Source organism: Calypte anna, chromosome W (assembly GCF_003957555.1).
Source record: "Calypte anna isolate BGI_N300 chromosome W, bCalAnn1_v1.p, whole genome shotgun sequence".
Lineage (NCBI taxonomy): Eukaryota > Metazoa > Chordata > Aves > Apodiformes > Trochilidae > Calypte > Calypte anna.
The window spans coordinates 12,509,833-12,525,281 of NC_044276.1; the positions used below are offsets into that span (position 1 = coordinate 12,509,833).

At 46.5% G+C, this 15,449-nt stretch overlaps 1 pseudogene; it reads right to left on the reverse strand.

Moving 5' to 3' along the window:
- Positions 1-505: 505 nt before the first annotated feature.
- Positions 506-13,936, reverse strand: LOC115600098 (annotated as a pseudogene).
- Positions 13,937-15,449: the final 1,513 nt, after the last annotated feature.

The following is a 15,449-nucleotide window of genomic DNA, read 5'->3' on the forward strand; positions in this document are numbered from 1 at the left end:
CTCCCCTAGCTATGAGGTCAGTGAAGCCCACATTATAAGCAGCTCATTGGGTCAGGGACCATGGAGCTCTGGAGTTACCAGTAATCAGCATAACTCCAGGACCCCAGTGGCCTGACGCTTCTTTTTCTGATAATAATACGTGGTCGCCACCCGAAGATGAAACCCTTACCACATAGTCTATATCAGTTTCCATAGGTAATCTGCCAAATTGCCTCTTTAATTGGCTCAGTTCCAGAAGAGAATATGGAAATTCTTTATGAGTTACTTGCTCTTGTCCTGTATCTAGCTCACGTGTATGTTCTGCTCTAATTACAGGACGCAGACGCTTATGTGTTACAGGCTTGCTTTCATCTTCTGAACTTTCAGAAGTCTCATGACAGGAGGAAGATTGAGTAGAGGACTTCTCGCTCATTACAGCGAGCTGCTGGACCTTTTTCTCCAATTTATCAATTTTTTTAGCCCCATTTTTTATAAATGTGCTGACCCATTTGCGTAATTCAGCCATTTATCCCTCGGGCGGGTTAACAGCCTGAGGGGGAGAAAGAGTCTGCGTGTTGGCAGCTTTCGGCTGTGGCTTTGATTTTAAAATGGAGGGTCTGCTTTTCCCCTTTTTAGGTGCAAAACGCACCAATTTTTTACGGGGTCTTTCAGGAGAGACATACTCCCCATCGTCTGTAGTATATTCAGATGCAGATGTAGTGCCTTCCAGCATCGGACCAAGGTCAACACTGATTTCAGAATGTGGCTCAGCTTCGTCAATATTTTTTAGGAGGTTCCCGAATTCTACAAACATGCCACTTTGAAGATTTTCCAGTCTTTGGCGCATTTCTTCTTTCTTCTGCCAAATTATAGCGGCCAGGATAAAGAGGGCACGAGCTTTGAAAAAGTCTACCCCGAGTTTTTTCACTCGTTTTTTGCAATATTTGTCCAGAGCAGAAGTATTCTCTAAAATTTTTACAGATTTAGCAAGGGCGGTAAAGTCACCATTCTTATAATTTGTGTAAATTAAATTGTTTTAGATGTCTGGCAGGCATACATTGAAGTAAAAATCATCCATGAGAGCAGATTATGGGATATATGAAGGTAGCCAAAGCCTGCAGAAGGGCCAAAACTGAGACAAAATTAATTATGGGTTCTTTTTGTATTTATAGTTTTGCTGCAGTTGTGTAAATACTCCATTCTTATTTGGGTTTTTTATGCACTACTGTTGAAGTTTGTGATCATTGTACATAGAGAACACTGTTACTGAATGTGATGACCCCAATAAGTCTCTGATTTGGAGTGCCCTTTTAGTGTCCTAAAAGACATAATTTTGTAAAGTGCACCTCTTGAACAATAGAATTAGAAATGCTTTTGGAGAATGAAATTCACAGGTACAGAAAGTCATAAAGATGTTGCTACAGAACCCTTAGCTTTGGAGGTGACACTGCTTGAAGAACAAGGACTCTGCACATCATACATATCACCAATGCCTGAATTGAAGAAGCTGGAGTTAAGATACTAAGCTTGTAGCCACCATATTCCTTATATTCAGGGGTCTCCTCCTGCCTGAGGTATTCTTTGACTCATGGAATCTTTCACTCCAAGAGCTCTTCAAATTCTGAAACAAGGAGGGGGAGAAGAGAAGAGAGAGAGGCAGAAGTAGAGCCCCAAAAATACCTCAGCTCTTCTGAGCAATGTTTCTGCATTTGAACAACTGCTAGGAACTTTCCTTTGGTGAGTGGTGGTACAATATTATTTATACCCAGAATGAGTGTCAGCAGCTTGCTAGAACATCCAGATGGGGTTTTTCATTTTAAAAGTATGAATAAAACAATGACAGTTCCAGGGGAAAAAATGCTGAGCATGTCTGGAATGGCAGAAAGGTAGCAAGCATCTATTCTAACACTCCAAAAACATACCGAGAATCCACTACAATATTAATATCTGTCACTAAAAATAATCAAAAGGCTTCTACTGCTGCACAAAGTTCTATGACCTGTGCTGATCCTTCCTGTAGCACGATATGTGATGGCCATTGGTCTGAAGCAGAATCATGCCAAGCTACCACTGCTTTGTGTGAGCGAGCAGATCCATCCAGGAATAGAGTACGAGCTCTCTCTGGTGGTACTGTTGATAAAATATAAGAGCGCTGGATTGTTAACTCTTGCAGGGACTGTAAGTATTTGTGACTCAGCAAGTTGAACTGTATCTCTCCAGTGTAATCTGCTAAGGTAATATGAAAAGACACTGAATTTGAATAGCTGTGTGGAAATCCTGTTTCGTTATAGGGATAAATATTACAGCAACATCTAATGCAAAAATACCTCTAGCATGTACTCACAGTTTTGCAATCACCTCAGATAACATTTCAAATTTAGAACATATTGTTTTGGTGGAATGATGTGACAAAAATTGCCACTTAGCATCCAGAAATTTTTTCCCTCCCATTGCCCTAATATACCAAATGGCTAGAAAGCGTTATTTATGAAAAAATCTCTGAGAATTAATTTTGGATCACAATGATGTGTAAAAGACTTTTTAATTTTAGTCATTACAGTTTCCAGTGCTCAGTGGGCATCGTTACACAATGGGAGCAAAGCAACTGGCAGATCTGAGCTGCTTCATCCTGGCAAGGTGCTCTGTCCCATCCACAGAACCTGTTTGTATAAGTTCATCATGTACCTGAGAGGTGGGACACAGAGGAATATCCAAAGAACAAGCAGGAGGGTCAGGCTGCTAAGGTCAGTGTGGCTCAGGTGTATCTGCACTGTCAAGATAAAGGTGAAATATTTTATATCTTGGTGGGCCCATCAAATCCATCAAGGAATAGATGAAACACACAGATAGGGTCACGAGGGAGGGGTGGACTGAGCATGGACACTATTTCAAAGCTGATCCATGATTGTGAAACATCTGCTGAAATCAAGCAAGCTAAGTCGATCTCTAGGTATTATAAAATAGAAGTTCTTTAACCCTGAACAAAACCTCAACAACACCCTGGGCCAAATTGGTTCCTACTAATGGGACTACACAGGTTTTGACATCCCAAGGGCAGTAGAAATTGTCAGAACTTCAGCTATTGTAATAAGTGATAAGGAGAATGAGAAGATCAGGAATGATGTCCCATCCATAAAGGAGAAAAAGGGAAAAGTGTAATTAAAACTCCTTTCCAGAAGATATTCAAAGTACAGACGTGTCTTGCACTAGTTTCTCCTAAGAAAAACAGTGAGAAATGTAAATAGCAGTCCGTAGAATGTGTCAGTTAAATATGAAGGTGATGTCTATGGTGGCGGCAGATCCTGGGTCAGTGTCACCATCAGTGCCACACAGCACAGCCCAGTGATACCTTTAAGCACATTGCAGAGCTGACATTCAGCATAAAAAGGAGTGAGGAAGGTGTGACATATCACAGCTCTAAGAACAGCTCTAAGACCAAACCAACCAACATGGTGACCAGTGACTGTTAAACCCATACGGGGAAAAATTATAACTAAATGTTTCAACATGCACTGATCAGATCTTTGTTTATCTCAGCCCTTTGTGCCCCACATTGGGCCCAAATAAAGACTGTTGTGGTTGAACCCCAACCAGACACTGAGACCCACGCAGCTACTCATTCAGCTTTCCCACAGCAGTGAGAAGGAGGAATGGATAGAGTTTAAAAAAGTTTAATGATTGATTAATGATTAAATACTCCTCTTCGGTCATTCCCATTTTTTCCACCTATGCTGCTGCTCTCAGGTTCAGGGAGTCAAAGCTCACAAATATTTCAGCACTCTGATTGCCTCCTTAGCCAACTCTGTCATTGTGTTTGTGTCCATCTTTTTGTGTCTCCTTACAAAAAGGATTTCTCATAAGATTATCCTTTGTAGAAAGGTGACCTCATTAGGGGCAGCTTGTATTTAACATATGGTTGAGGAGTGTGTTTGATTGGCCATGAAACTTTATCCTGCTTTGTTTTGCTTTGTTTGCAAAGAGGAAAACTCCTGCTGTGCCCGGGTGCAGCAGTTCTCTAAGGAAAAGAGGGGGGAGCTGGTGCAAAGGAGCTGTACCATCCAGCTGCAGAGACCAGGGGAGAAGTCTGATGTGAGGAGAAGTGATGCAAGTCCCAGGGGCCAAGGAGAGCAGTGGTGGGGTTGGGGAGGTGAGGAGCAAGGGTGTCCATCCTGTATCAGACCTCAAGGAACTGCTTCTCCTTCTGGTGCAGACCTCCTGAGGAGACCCTCTGGGTCATTATCACTTGGAGAATGCTCTCCTCTGAAGTACAAAGTAATGAAATATTCCCTTTCAATTAAGAGTGCAAATGTGCACTTTGAAATCTTCCTCCTGATGTCCACCGTAAAAACATTTACAACTCCAGGGAGCTCTATAGGTCTTTAAGACACGAAGGAAATTACAAAAAAATAAAGAGCTCCCCTGGGCTTTTGAGGCTCATTACATGAACTTCAGATATTGAGAGAAGAATGAAAAAAATCTCTGATATTGTCGAAGTCAGAAGCAAAACCCAAAATACCTTCACACACTGATGGGCCCCATTGAGCCTGCCAGAGCCTCCCCGTGGCCTTATTTGAGCAGATTCCTGGAGGCCATGATTGCAGGAGGCAAAGGCCTTGTGCTGGTGGCTGTAATGCTGAGAAAACCCTTTGGTTTGTTGGATGCAGCAGAAAGACCAAGCCCTGACCCCAGGCCCTGGGAAGGCAGATCCTGAGAGCCTCAAGAGAAAGTTTCCCCTGGGGAGCCTTGGTGGCCCAGGACACTGCTATGGCCAAGGGGAAAATGACCTCACTCCTTGACAGAGCCCTTGGCCACCTCTTCCGCAGGCTGTCCTACACTGTCCATGCCTGCAGCTCCTTCCCTTCAAGCTGTTGTCTCCCTTCCTGCTTTCTCATCTAGCTCTCATCACAGCATTTCCATTCTTTATATGTTGTGTCTCTGCTCTCACTGCTTTTGATTTGAAAAAGAAATCCTGGGCCAGGGAGAGATGGACAATGGCTGCAGGGTTACAAAAGCCCTGGGACACCTTCCTGCTCTCTCTGTGCCACCAAGTGCACAGAGCAGACTCCTCTGCCCTGCACCTCCATCTCTGGGCTCCCTTCAGAACCCCTGACTCTGCACCACAGCCCCTGCTGGCACTGTCCCCCTCAATGGCCATGCAGGGCCAGTTACACACCCATGGCTTTCTCTGCCAGGGTTTCACTTGCCAGACCAGAACAGCTCCCTCCAGGCTCTCCCACCTCCCCTCCCCTCTCTCCCAGCACAGCCCAGTTGCTGCTGGCCCCACACCAGTGCCCACCCCAGGCTGCTCTTTGCCCTCCCACCACAGCCCCAGCCTCTCTGAAGGGCACAGCAGCTCCTGAGGGGCAGAGAGAGCTCAGAGCCCCAAATGGGTGACCATGCATGGCAAAAAAAGCAGGAGGCACCCTGTGTCCCCTGCTCTCCTCTCCAGGAGATCCGCAGAGGTCTGCAGCCCCTCAGGGCCATCCCCTCTCCCCAGCTCAGCACAACAACCCTGGCCCTTGTGCTCCTCAAGAGCTCTGACTGCTCCAGGCAAAGAGCAGCCTTCCCAGGGCTGCTGCAGCCAGGGAGGGGCTTTCACTTCCCATTCACTCCTAACACACTGATAAGGGACAGCAGACAAATATTTGTTGCAGTTTCATTTAAATCACTTTAATCCAGTAAAGGCTCTCCTTTTACACAAAATTTCTTTCTTGGGCACAAAGGATGAGTGCATAGTAAAGTAGGAGGGATACATAAAGACGTTACTTGGAAGAGTATTGAAAATCACTGCTGAAGAAAAAGGAAAAAATATAAAGATATACACACTTGCAATGTCCTGACACACTGTCACGAGTTAACACTGGCCCGGCGATTAAACCGAATAACAGATGCTCTCTATTAATCTCTCTCTCCTTGATAGAGAAAGGAGAGAGAATAAGGGAGAGAGACTTATGGGTTGGAAACTAAACTACACAACTTTAATGAAACAGTAATGATAAATAGGTAAAATTACTAAATATATACAAATATACAGGAAAATGGATACCACATTCCTCCCCCCTCTCCCCCAATAACTCTCACGTCACCACCGAGGCTGTAGGGCAGCCCTGGGAAAGTCCAGGCTGGACTCCTGGAGTCGGCAGCAGTCGGGAACCGGAGGCAGGAACACACAGATATGGGCTGGCACGGATCAGGACCACAGGCAGACGAACGGACAGGATCCTTCCAGGATGCCGGGTGAAGGAAGGGAGGAAGGGAAATCAGGAAATCCAGAAGTCTGGAAATCTGGAAATCCGGAAAAGATCTGGCTCGGCCCTCGTGATGCCTCAAATTTATACTGAGTGTGACGTATATGGGATGGAATACTCTGTTTGGTCAATTCTGGCATCTATCTTGTCTGTTCCTCCCCAAAGGAGGGCTCAGGTGGGACCTCTTTATCCTCCTGGACAGTAAAATGTTTTCCTCAGAGCTGAGCAGTGTCCTTGGCTCTGCATACCAGTCTCTAGCAGTTACTATAAACATCAAGTGTTATCAATCCTAGAAACACACACTGTCTGAGAAACTTGCTGTTAATTTCAGCAAGTGCAACTACTTACAAGAGACTTAGCTAAAAGTAAAAGTACAAAACAGAAAATCACCTTTATCCTGGCCCAAACCAGGACATTCCACCCCTTATTCCATACCATTTGCGTCATGCTCCAATCATTACTATTTTTTATCCTTAAACATATTATACAAAAATTATTACTATCTCTCAGTGCTAAAATTCACTAAGTAATTCAGTCTACAATTGCAGATGTTCATCTATTGTAGCAGATTCTCAAAAGAAGGACCAGTCTTCACAGTTCATGTCCATGGTCCACAAGTTGCAGATTGTAGATGGTAACTGGATGTCAGCCGATGAACCTAGTTCTGGTTTCATCACCACAAAATCATCCTGAAAAACACTCATAGAACACTGTTAGTTTATGCAACAGTTCACATAACAGTAGTTAAGGTGGGATACAAGTTCACGACTCCCAAAGAGTCTATGCATTACTGATTAAGTTAAACAAGCAGAAATTAGGAATTCTCACCTAGTGTTAGATTCCCTTGTGGTACACATTGTACTTCTCCATCTTTCATCATCACCCACCAAGTGTGTCCAGGCCCTTGAGTGAAAGCAACCCCACGAATGGGTTTGCCTTTGCCCGAGGCAGGATAAATCCAAACTGTTTTCCCTAGTAGATTCTTTTCATGCACCACAGGCACTTTGTCCCCATCTACTGTGTGTAGAAGTTCTGACTGAGCAGGACCAGCTCGATTGATGGAACCCCTGGTATTAACTAACCAGGTAGCTTTTGCCAAGTGCTTGTCCCAGTTTTTGAAAGTTCCACCACCCATTGCTTTTAAGGTAGTTTTTAACAGACCATTGTACCTTTCAATTTTACCTGAGGCTGGTGCATGATAGGGGATATGGTATATCCACTCAATACCATGTTCTTTGGCCCAGTTATTTATGAGACTATTTTTGAAATGAGTTCCATTATCTGACTCAATTCTCTCTGGTGTACCATGTCTCCACAAGACTTGTTTCTCTAGGCCCAGGATAGTGTTCCGGGCTGTGGCATGAGGCACAGGATATGTTTCCAGCCATCCTGTACTTGCCTCCACCATTGTAAGCACATAGCGCTTACCCTGGCGAGTTTGAGGCAATGTGATGTAGTCGACTTGCCAGGCCTCCCCATACCTATATTTTGACCATCTCCCTTCATACCATAGAGGTTTCAACCTTTTAGCTTGCTTAATTGCAGCACATATGTCACAATCGTGGATAACCTGCGCAATAGCGTCCAAAGATAAATCCACCCCTCGGTCACGAGCCCATCGATATGTTCCATCCCTGCCTTGATGACCTGAAGCATTGTGGGCCCATATGGCCAAAAGCAGTTCACCTTTATGGTCCCAGTCCAGATCTATTTGGAACACTTGAGCAGCCTCATCTGCTCGTTGGTTGTTTTGATGTTCCTCGGTAGCTCGATACAAAGGTACATGGGCATCTACGTGACGCACTTTTACATCAAGTTTCTCTAACCTAGTAGCAATGTCTTTCCAGAGTTCAGCAGCCCAGATAGGTTTATCTCTACGTTGCCAGTTGTTTTGCTTCCACTGCTTTAACCAACCCCATAAGGCATTTGCTACCATCCATGAGTCAGTATAGAGATAAAGTCTCAGCCACTTTTCTTGTTAAGCAATGTCCAAAGCCGATTGGATAGCTTTTACCTCTGCAAATTGACTTGATTCACCATCTCCTTCATCTGTTTTTGCAACTAGTCGTGTAAGATTCCATACAGCAGCTTTCCACCTTCGATGGCCTCCTACCAGACAACAGGATCCATCAGTGAAAAGAGCATATTGTTTCTCATTCTCTGGTAGTCGGTCGTATGGTGGGGCTTCTTCAGCCCGTTTTACCACTTTTCCTGGTGGCATTCCAAAGTGTTTGCCTTCTGGCCAATGTGTTATTGCTTCTACAATTCCTGGATGATTAAGTCTTCCTATCCTAGCTCTCTGTGAGAGTAAAGCAATCCATTTACTCCAGGTAGCATCGGTAGCATGATGGGAAGATTCTCTACCTGTGTACATAAAACCCAGTACAGGTAATCGTGGCACTAGGAGGAGCTGTGCTTCAGTACCAATCACTTCCGAAGCAGCTCTAACTCCTTTGTATGCGGCCAATATCTCTTTTTCAGCAGCTGTGTAGTTGGCTTCGGAGCCTTTGTAGTTTCGACCCCAAAATCCTAGAGGTCGGCCTCGAGTCTCTCCTGGAGCTTTTTGCCAGAGGCTCCATGAAGGACCATCACCTCCATCTCCGGTGTAAAGAATATTTTTGATGTCTGGCCCTGTTCGAATTGGTCCAAGGGCCATTGCCTGCACAATCTCCTGTTTAATACCCTCAAAAGCAGCTTGTTGTTCTGAGCCCCATTTAAAGTCTTTCTTCTTCCGAGTAAGCTCATAGAGAGGTTTCACAATCTGATTATAAAAAGGAACATGCATTCTCCAGAAACCAACAGTTCCTAAGAAAGACTGAGTTTCCTTTTTGGTAGTTGGTGGGGCCATAGCTGTTATTTTGTTAATCACGTCCATTGGGATGTGGCGACGTCCATCTTGCCACTTAACTCCCAGAAACTGTATCTCTTGTGCAGGTCCCTTAACCTTGCTCCTTTTAATAGGAAAACCAGCCTCTAGAAGGATTTCAATTATCTTCTTACCTTTCTCGTAGACTTCCTTTGCTGTGTCACCCCACACAATGATGTCATCGATGTACTGTAGATGTTCTGGAGCTCCACCCTTTTCCAAGGTATCATGGATCAGTCCATGGCAGATGGTAGGACTGTGTTTCCACCCCTGGGGCAGTCGATTCCAAGTGTACTGGACACCTCTCCAGGTGAAGGCAAACTGTGCTCTGCATTCTGGTGCTATAGGAATAGCAAAAAATGCATTAGCAATGTCAATAGTAGCATACCACCTGGCTGCCTTTGACTCCAGCTCGTACTGAAGTTCTAGTATGTCCGGCACAGCAGCACTTAGTGGCGGTGTAACCTCATTCAGGGCACGATAGTCCACTGTCAGCCTCCACTCTCCATTTGGCTTTTTCACTGGCCATACAGGACTGTTGAAGGGTGAGTGAGTCTTGCTAATCACTCCTTGGCTCTCTAATTGCCGAATCAGCTTGTGAATGGGGATCACAGCATCTCTGTTGACACGATACTGTCTACGATGCACTACTGAAGTAGCAGTTGGCAGACGCTGGTTTGTAGTCCTCAGCAACCCCACTACAAAGGATTTATCTGAAAGGCCAAACAAAGCATGCAGCCATTCTGCATTCTCAGTCTTAATAGCTGCAGTACCAAAGGACCAGCGGTACCCTTTCGGGTCCTCGAAGTCACCTCCCTTGAGGTAGTCTATGCCAAGGATGCACGGAGCATCTGGACCAGTCACTATTGGGTGTTTATGCCACTTTATTCCAGTGAGGCTCACATCAGCCTTCACAACAGTCAGTTCTTTAGATCCCCCCGTCACTCCAGAAATAGTGACGGAGTCTGTGCCTTTCTGATTCGATGGCATTAGGGTGCACTGTGCACCAGTGTCCACCAAGGCTTTATACTTTTGTGGCTCTAATGTGCCAGGCCATCGAATCCACACAATCCAATAGATTCGGTTGTCCCTCTCCTCCACCTGGCTGGAGACAGGGCACCTCTAAGCTTGAGCACATACAGCATTGTCAGTATGTGCATTACTGGAGCTTGCATCCCCAGTACTCACACCTGATGTACAGGGATCTTGAGTCACCAGCATTTTTGGATTTGGTAACTCTACACTGGAGACTTGAGCAGCCATCTTTTTAGAAGGACATCCTTTTGCCTTCGGCTTACTTATCAACTCAAACACTCGGTCCTGTAGGGCAGCAGTAGGTTTCTTGTCCCACTTTTTCATGTCCTCTCCACACTCACACAGGATCGCCCATAGGGTCCCTCTTGCTGATTTCTGTTTCTCTCGATTCTGTCTCATAGGAGGGCGTCTCCTCTTAATGGCTGCAATGGGGCGTCTTCCGTCTGTCTGAGCAGAAGGGGGTGAATGCCATTCCTCAGATGCTCTCTTGATAGCTGAGACCCAGGCCCGACAAGGGGCTATGACAGCATCTTCACACTCTCGTACAGTTTTAATCACATCACCCACAGTTGCATCTACCTCTGCAGGAACCCATAGCATTACTGATAGTGTATGATTAAAAGGTGGTGGTGCAGCATGCACAAACCTTCGCATCATAGGCTTAGGGCATGGTACGTGATAGGGATCTTCAATGTCATCATTATTATAGATCACGTCTCGCACAGCCAGTTCTTTGAGATACCTGATAGCTTTTCCAAGTCTGGCTGCTTTGATCTGTGGGCAGTCTATTTCCTCTTTATAGGGATATCTCTCCCTTACAGCTGACAAGAGTCGTTTCCACAGGCTGGTAGTTCCAGCCTTTTCCCCAAATGCCCGATCAATACCTGCATCTTTGGCCAGGGATCCCAACTGCCTGGCTTCCTTCTGAGTTAATGTTATGGTAGCAGCCCCCTCATTCCAGCATCGGAGTAACCAAGAGAGAAGTGGTTCACCTGAAAAACGGCTGTAGTCTTTTCTCAGAGTACGCAAGTCTCTCATGGAATAGGGCTGAGCAGATTCTGAGTCTGAGTCCTCAGCTGACTCTGCTCTAGCTGCTCTAGGAGGAGAGCCATTATCTTCTATTTCCTCTATCACCTGGTCATCTTGTTCAGACTTGGAAGGGTTAAGGCTCGTTTCTGATTTCCATTGTTTTCCTTTTCTCCTAGTTAAAGGGTTAACAAGTAACTGTGTGGGCTGAGGGGGAGAGGCTGAGGCATCTGCAGCAGTGGCAGCAGCAGGGCTTGCTTTCTGAGCAGCAGCAGTGTCTGTGGGAGTAGACACAGCAACTGGAGCTGTAGCAGAAACACTGGCGATGCTGGCCGGCCTTATCTGAGTTGTGCCCTTGCGTGAGGGGGTGCGAGAAGCGGCTGTGGAGGCAGGAGTGGGGGTGCTCTCTGTACGAGGAGCAGCTCTCACTCTCCGAACAGCAACTCTCGGCCTCCGAAAAGGCATACTCAATCTCATTACTGTGGTTTTTGTGTTACTCCTCACCAATATATGAGAGAAATTAACAACACCCACCAGAAGATTGAGAAATGAAATGCTACTGTTACTAAAATCAGGTGGAGTCAGCCCAAAATACGATGGAATGGTATAATTTTCCAAATTAAAACTGGGAGTGTAATTACCAACCAAGTTTTTTATCTCTGTATGAAACAGTACTGCACCATGCACCATGATATACATCATTATTGAGGACGATATTGCAACGATGGTTCTTAAGCACCTCTTACGAAAGAAAACCCACATAGCAGCAGCAATTCCAGCTGCGAAAAGACAGATTGCATACCCTAAATACCGAAGGTACGGCACGATTTGTTTAATCTCCAACCCTGTGAAATTTCCAAAGAACAAGGTCTGATTCCAGCTCAGGAAAGCCATTCTTTCACTGGAGTTGGAATTCAAACTGTTCAGGCAATTTAGTCAAAATTTAAACTGGACTCGAGCCAATTAGCTCGGGCCCCACGTTGGGCGCCAATAAATCTGTCACGGTTTAACACTGGCCCGGCGATTAAACTGAATAACAGACGCTCTCTATTATTCTCTCTCTCCTTGATAGAGAAAGGAGAGAGAATAAGGGAGAGAGACTTATGGGTTGGAAACTAAACTACACAACTTTAATGAAACAGTAATGATAAATAGGTAAAATTACTAAATATATACAAATATACAGGAAAATGGATATCACATTCCTCCCCCCTCTCCCCCAATAACTCTCACGTCACCACCGAGGCTGTAGGGCAGCCCTGGGAAAGTCCAGGCTGGACTCCTGGAGTCGGCAGCAGTCGGGAACCGGAGGCAGGAACACACAGATATGGGCTGGCACGGATCAGGACCACAGGCAGACGAACGGACAGGATCCTTCCAGGATGCCGGGTGAAGGAAGGGAGGAAGGGAAATCAGGAAATCCAGAAGTCTGGAAATCTGGAAATCCAGAAAGGATCTGGCTCGTCCCTCGTGATGCCTCAAATTTATACTGAGTGTGACGTATATGGGATGGAATACTCTGTTTGGTCAATTCTGGCATCTATCTTGTCTGTTCCTCCCCAAAGGAGGGCTCAGGTGGGACCTCTTTGTCCTCCTAGACGGTAAAATGTTTTTCTCAGAGCTGAGCAGTGTCCTTGGCTCTGCATACCAGTCTCTAGCAGTTACTATAAACATCAAGTGTTATCAATCCTAGAAACACACACTGTCTGAGAAACTTGCTGTTAATTTCAGCAAGTGCAACTACTTACAAGAGACTTAGCTAAAAGTAAAAGTACAAAACAGAAAATCACCTTTATCCTGGCCCAAACCAGGACACACACCCTGTCAGTCATTTGAAGAGGACAGGGGGTAGCCTATGGGTGCTGAAAAACCCTAACTGTTTCCTCATAGAAGCCTTTAGCTCCTGGTTCCTCCTGCTGTAGATGAGGGGGTTCACTGCTGGAGGAACCACCGAGTACAGAAATGACACCACCATGTCCAGGGATGGAGAAGGAGATGGAGGGGGGCTTCAGGTAGGCAAAGATGCCAGTGCTGATGAACAGGGAGACCACGGCCAGGTGAGGGAGGCACGTGGAAAAGGCTTTGTGCCTTCCATGCTCAGAGGGGATCCTCAGCACAGCCCTGAAGATCTCCACATAGGACACAACTATGAAAACAAAACACACAAATGATAAACAGGCAGTGACCACAAGAAGCCCAAGTTCCCTGAGGTAGCAGTGTGAGCAGGAGAGCTTGAGGATCTGGGGGATTTCACAGAAGAACTGGTCCAGGGCATTGCCCTGGCAGAGGGGCAGGGAAAATGTATTGGCTGTGAGCAACAGAGAATAGAGAAACCCAGTGCCCCAGGCAGTCCTGCCATGTGGACACAAGCTCTTCTGCCCAGGAGGGTCCCGTAATGCAGGGGTTTGCAGATGGCCATGTAGCGGTCGTAGGACATGATGGTCAGAAGGAATCACTCTGATCCAAGAAAGAAGAAAAGAAAAAAGACCTGCACAATACATCCTTTGTAGGAGATGCCTGTGTTGTCCGAGAGGGAATTAGCCATGGCTTTGGGCAGAGTGGTGGAGATGGATCCCAGGTCGAGGAGGGAGAGGTTGAGGAGGAAGAAGTACATGGGGGCGTGGAGGTGGTGATCACAGGCGATGGTGGTGATGATGAGGCCGTTGCCCAGGAGGGCAGCCAGGTAGATGCCCAGGAAGAGCCAGAAGTGCAAGAGCTGCAGCTCCCACCATTCTGCAAATGCCAGGAGGAGGAACTGGATGATGGAGCTGCTGTTGGACATCTGATGCCGCTGGGAATGCTGCACTCTCAGAGAAAAAGATGTATCATAACAAAACTATTTGGTTTTCACAGAAATCTCCAAATTGTCTCACTCCTTACAGGAAATTTTTTACAGGTTCCATTCACGACTGTGGTTGGTACTGGCTCATGGTGTCATTGGGAACAGGGGCTGTACTCTGAGCATATCATTAGTCAGTCCTCTTAAAGGAATCAGTAAAAAAAGGAACAGCGAGGATCTCAGATTAAATCCACTCTTAACATTCAAGAGCTTTTCAGCATCATTCCCAGTGCAACATCAGCCTGCAGAGCACAGCTGAAAGGATTCAGGGTACTTTGGTGTGATACAGTTTCTCCCACAAACAGGAAAAAAATAGCTTCTGGGATCTCTGCTGCTCTGCAAGTGAAACCGTGAGGATGCTGAGAGGCAAAGGGACTGTCCCTTAGTGCAGAGTGAGGAAAGCTGATCTATCCATCAGTCCTGCTCTCAGCTGCACAAAGAGGCAAAGACCCTAAAGATGGTGTATCCTGATAGGAGGGTGGGCTGACCCCAAGCTCCACACCCTGCAGTCCCCAAAGCCCCAAATGTCAGAAGCTTTGGATGCTTTTCCTCCACAGACACAGCAGCAGGACAGGACCTGCAGCATCAGTGTCTTAGCTGCATCCAAATCCTCACACCCCAGCCCAGCAAAAAGAAGGGGGAGAACAAGAGGAGCAGCAGGGGCAAGAGGGGAACCTGCCAAAGTTCTGCTGCCAAGAGAGTCAGGACAGGGAGACAAAGGCAGAGACTCCAGCATTTCTCCTCTCTGGTGGGGGGGCTGCTGGAAGGATCCTTAGAATTCAGTGCTCATGATGTAAATGGTTGGGGGACTGTGCTGTGCGACAGATAGCAGACTTTAACTCGAGGGAGGGCAGCAGCTCTGCAGGGGATGGCTGAGAGGTGCAGGAATCCCCCCTGCCATCATCTTCCAGGCAGCAGTTCCCTCTCAAACCCTGCCCATCTCTGTTGCCTGCAGCTCTTTCTCTGTCCCCACATCTCCTTCCTTGTCAGTGCTCACAACCCCATATCCCACCCACGGAGTTCTCAGTTCTGCCCTGCAGACCCCTCCTGGCATAAGCAGGACCTGTCCAGGGGCATCTCTGGGTGTTCAGAGGTTCAGGTGAAGCTCAGACAAGGGCTGATGAGAACTGGGGTCTCTGTGCCTCCTGTAGAGTCGTGAAAGAGCTTTCCTTGCCCTGGAGAGACAAGTGGAAGCAGAGCCTGAGGAGAACCTAGGGAAATGCTGCCTCTGCACTGCTTATGAAGGACCCTCTGGTATGTCCTGGGGTGATGTGGTGCTTTGAGCTGAGCTATCAAAAATGGTTTGTGAAATCCCTTCAGAAATATTCTTGTATGAATATGCTGCCTCACAGAAGCCTTTCAAAACCAGAACGACCCTGCCCTGTGCTCCCTGTCTCCTGCCAGCCACAGCTTCTGCCAGCACCAGGGAGCTCCCCGGGCAGGCTGAGAGCTGCCC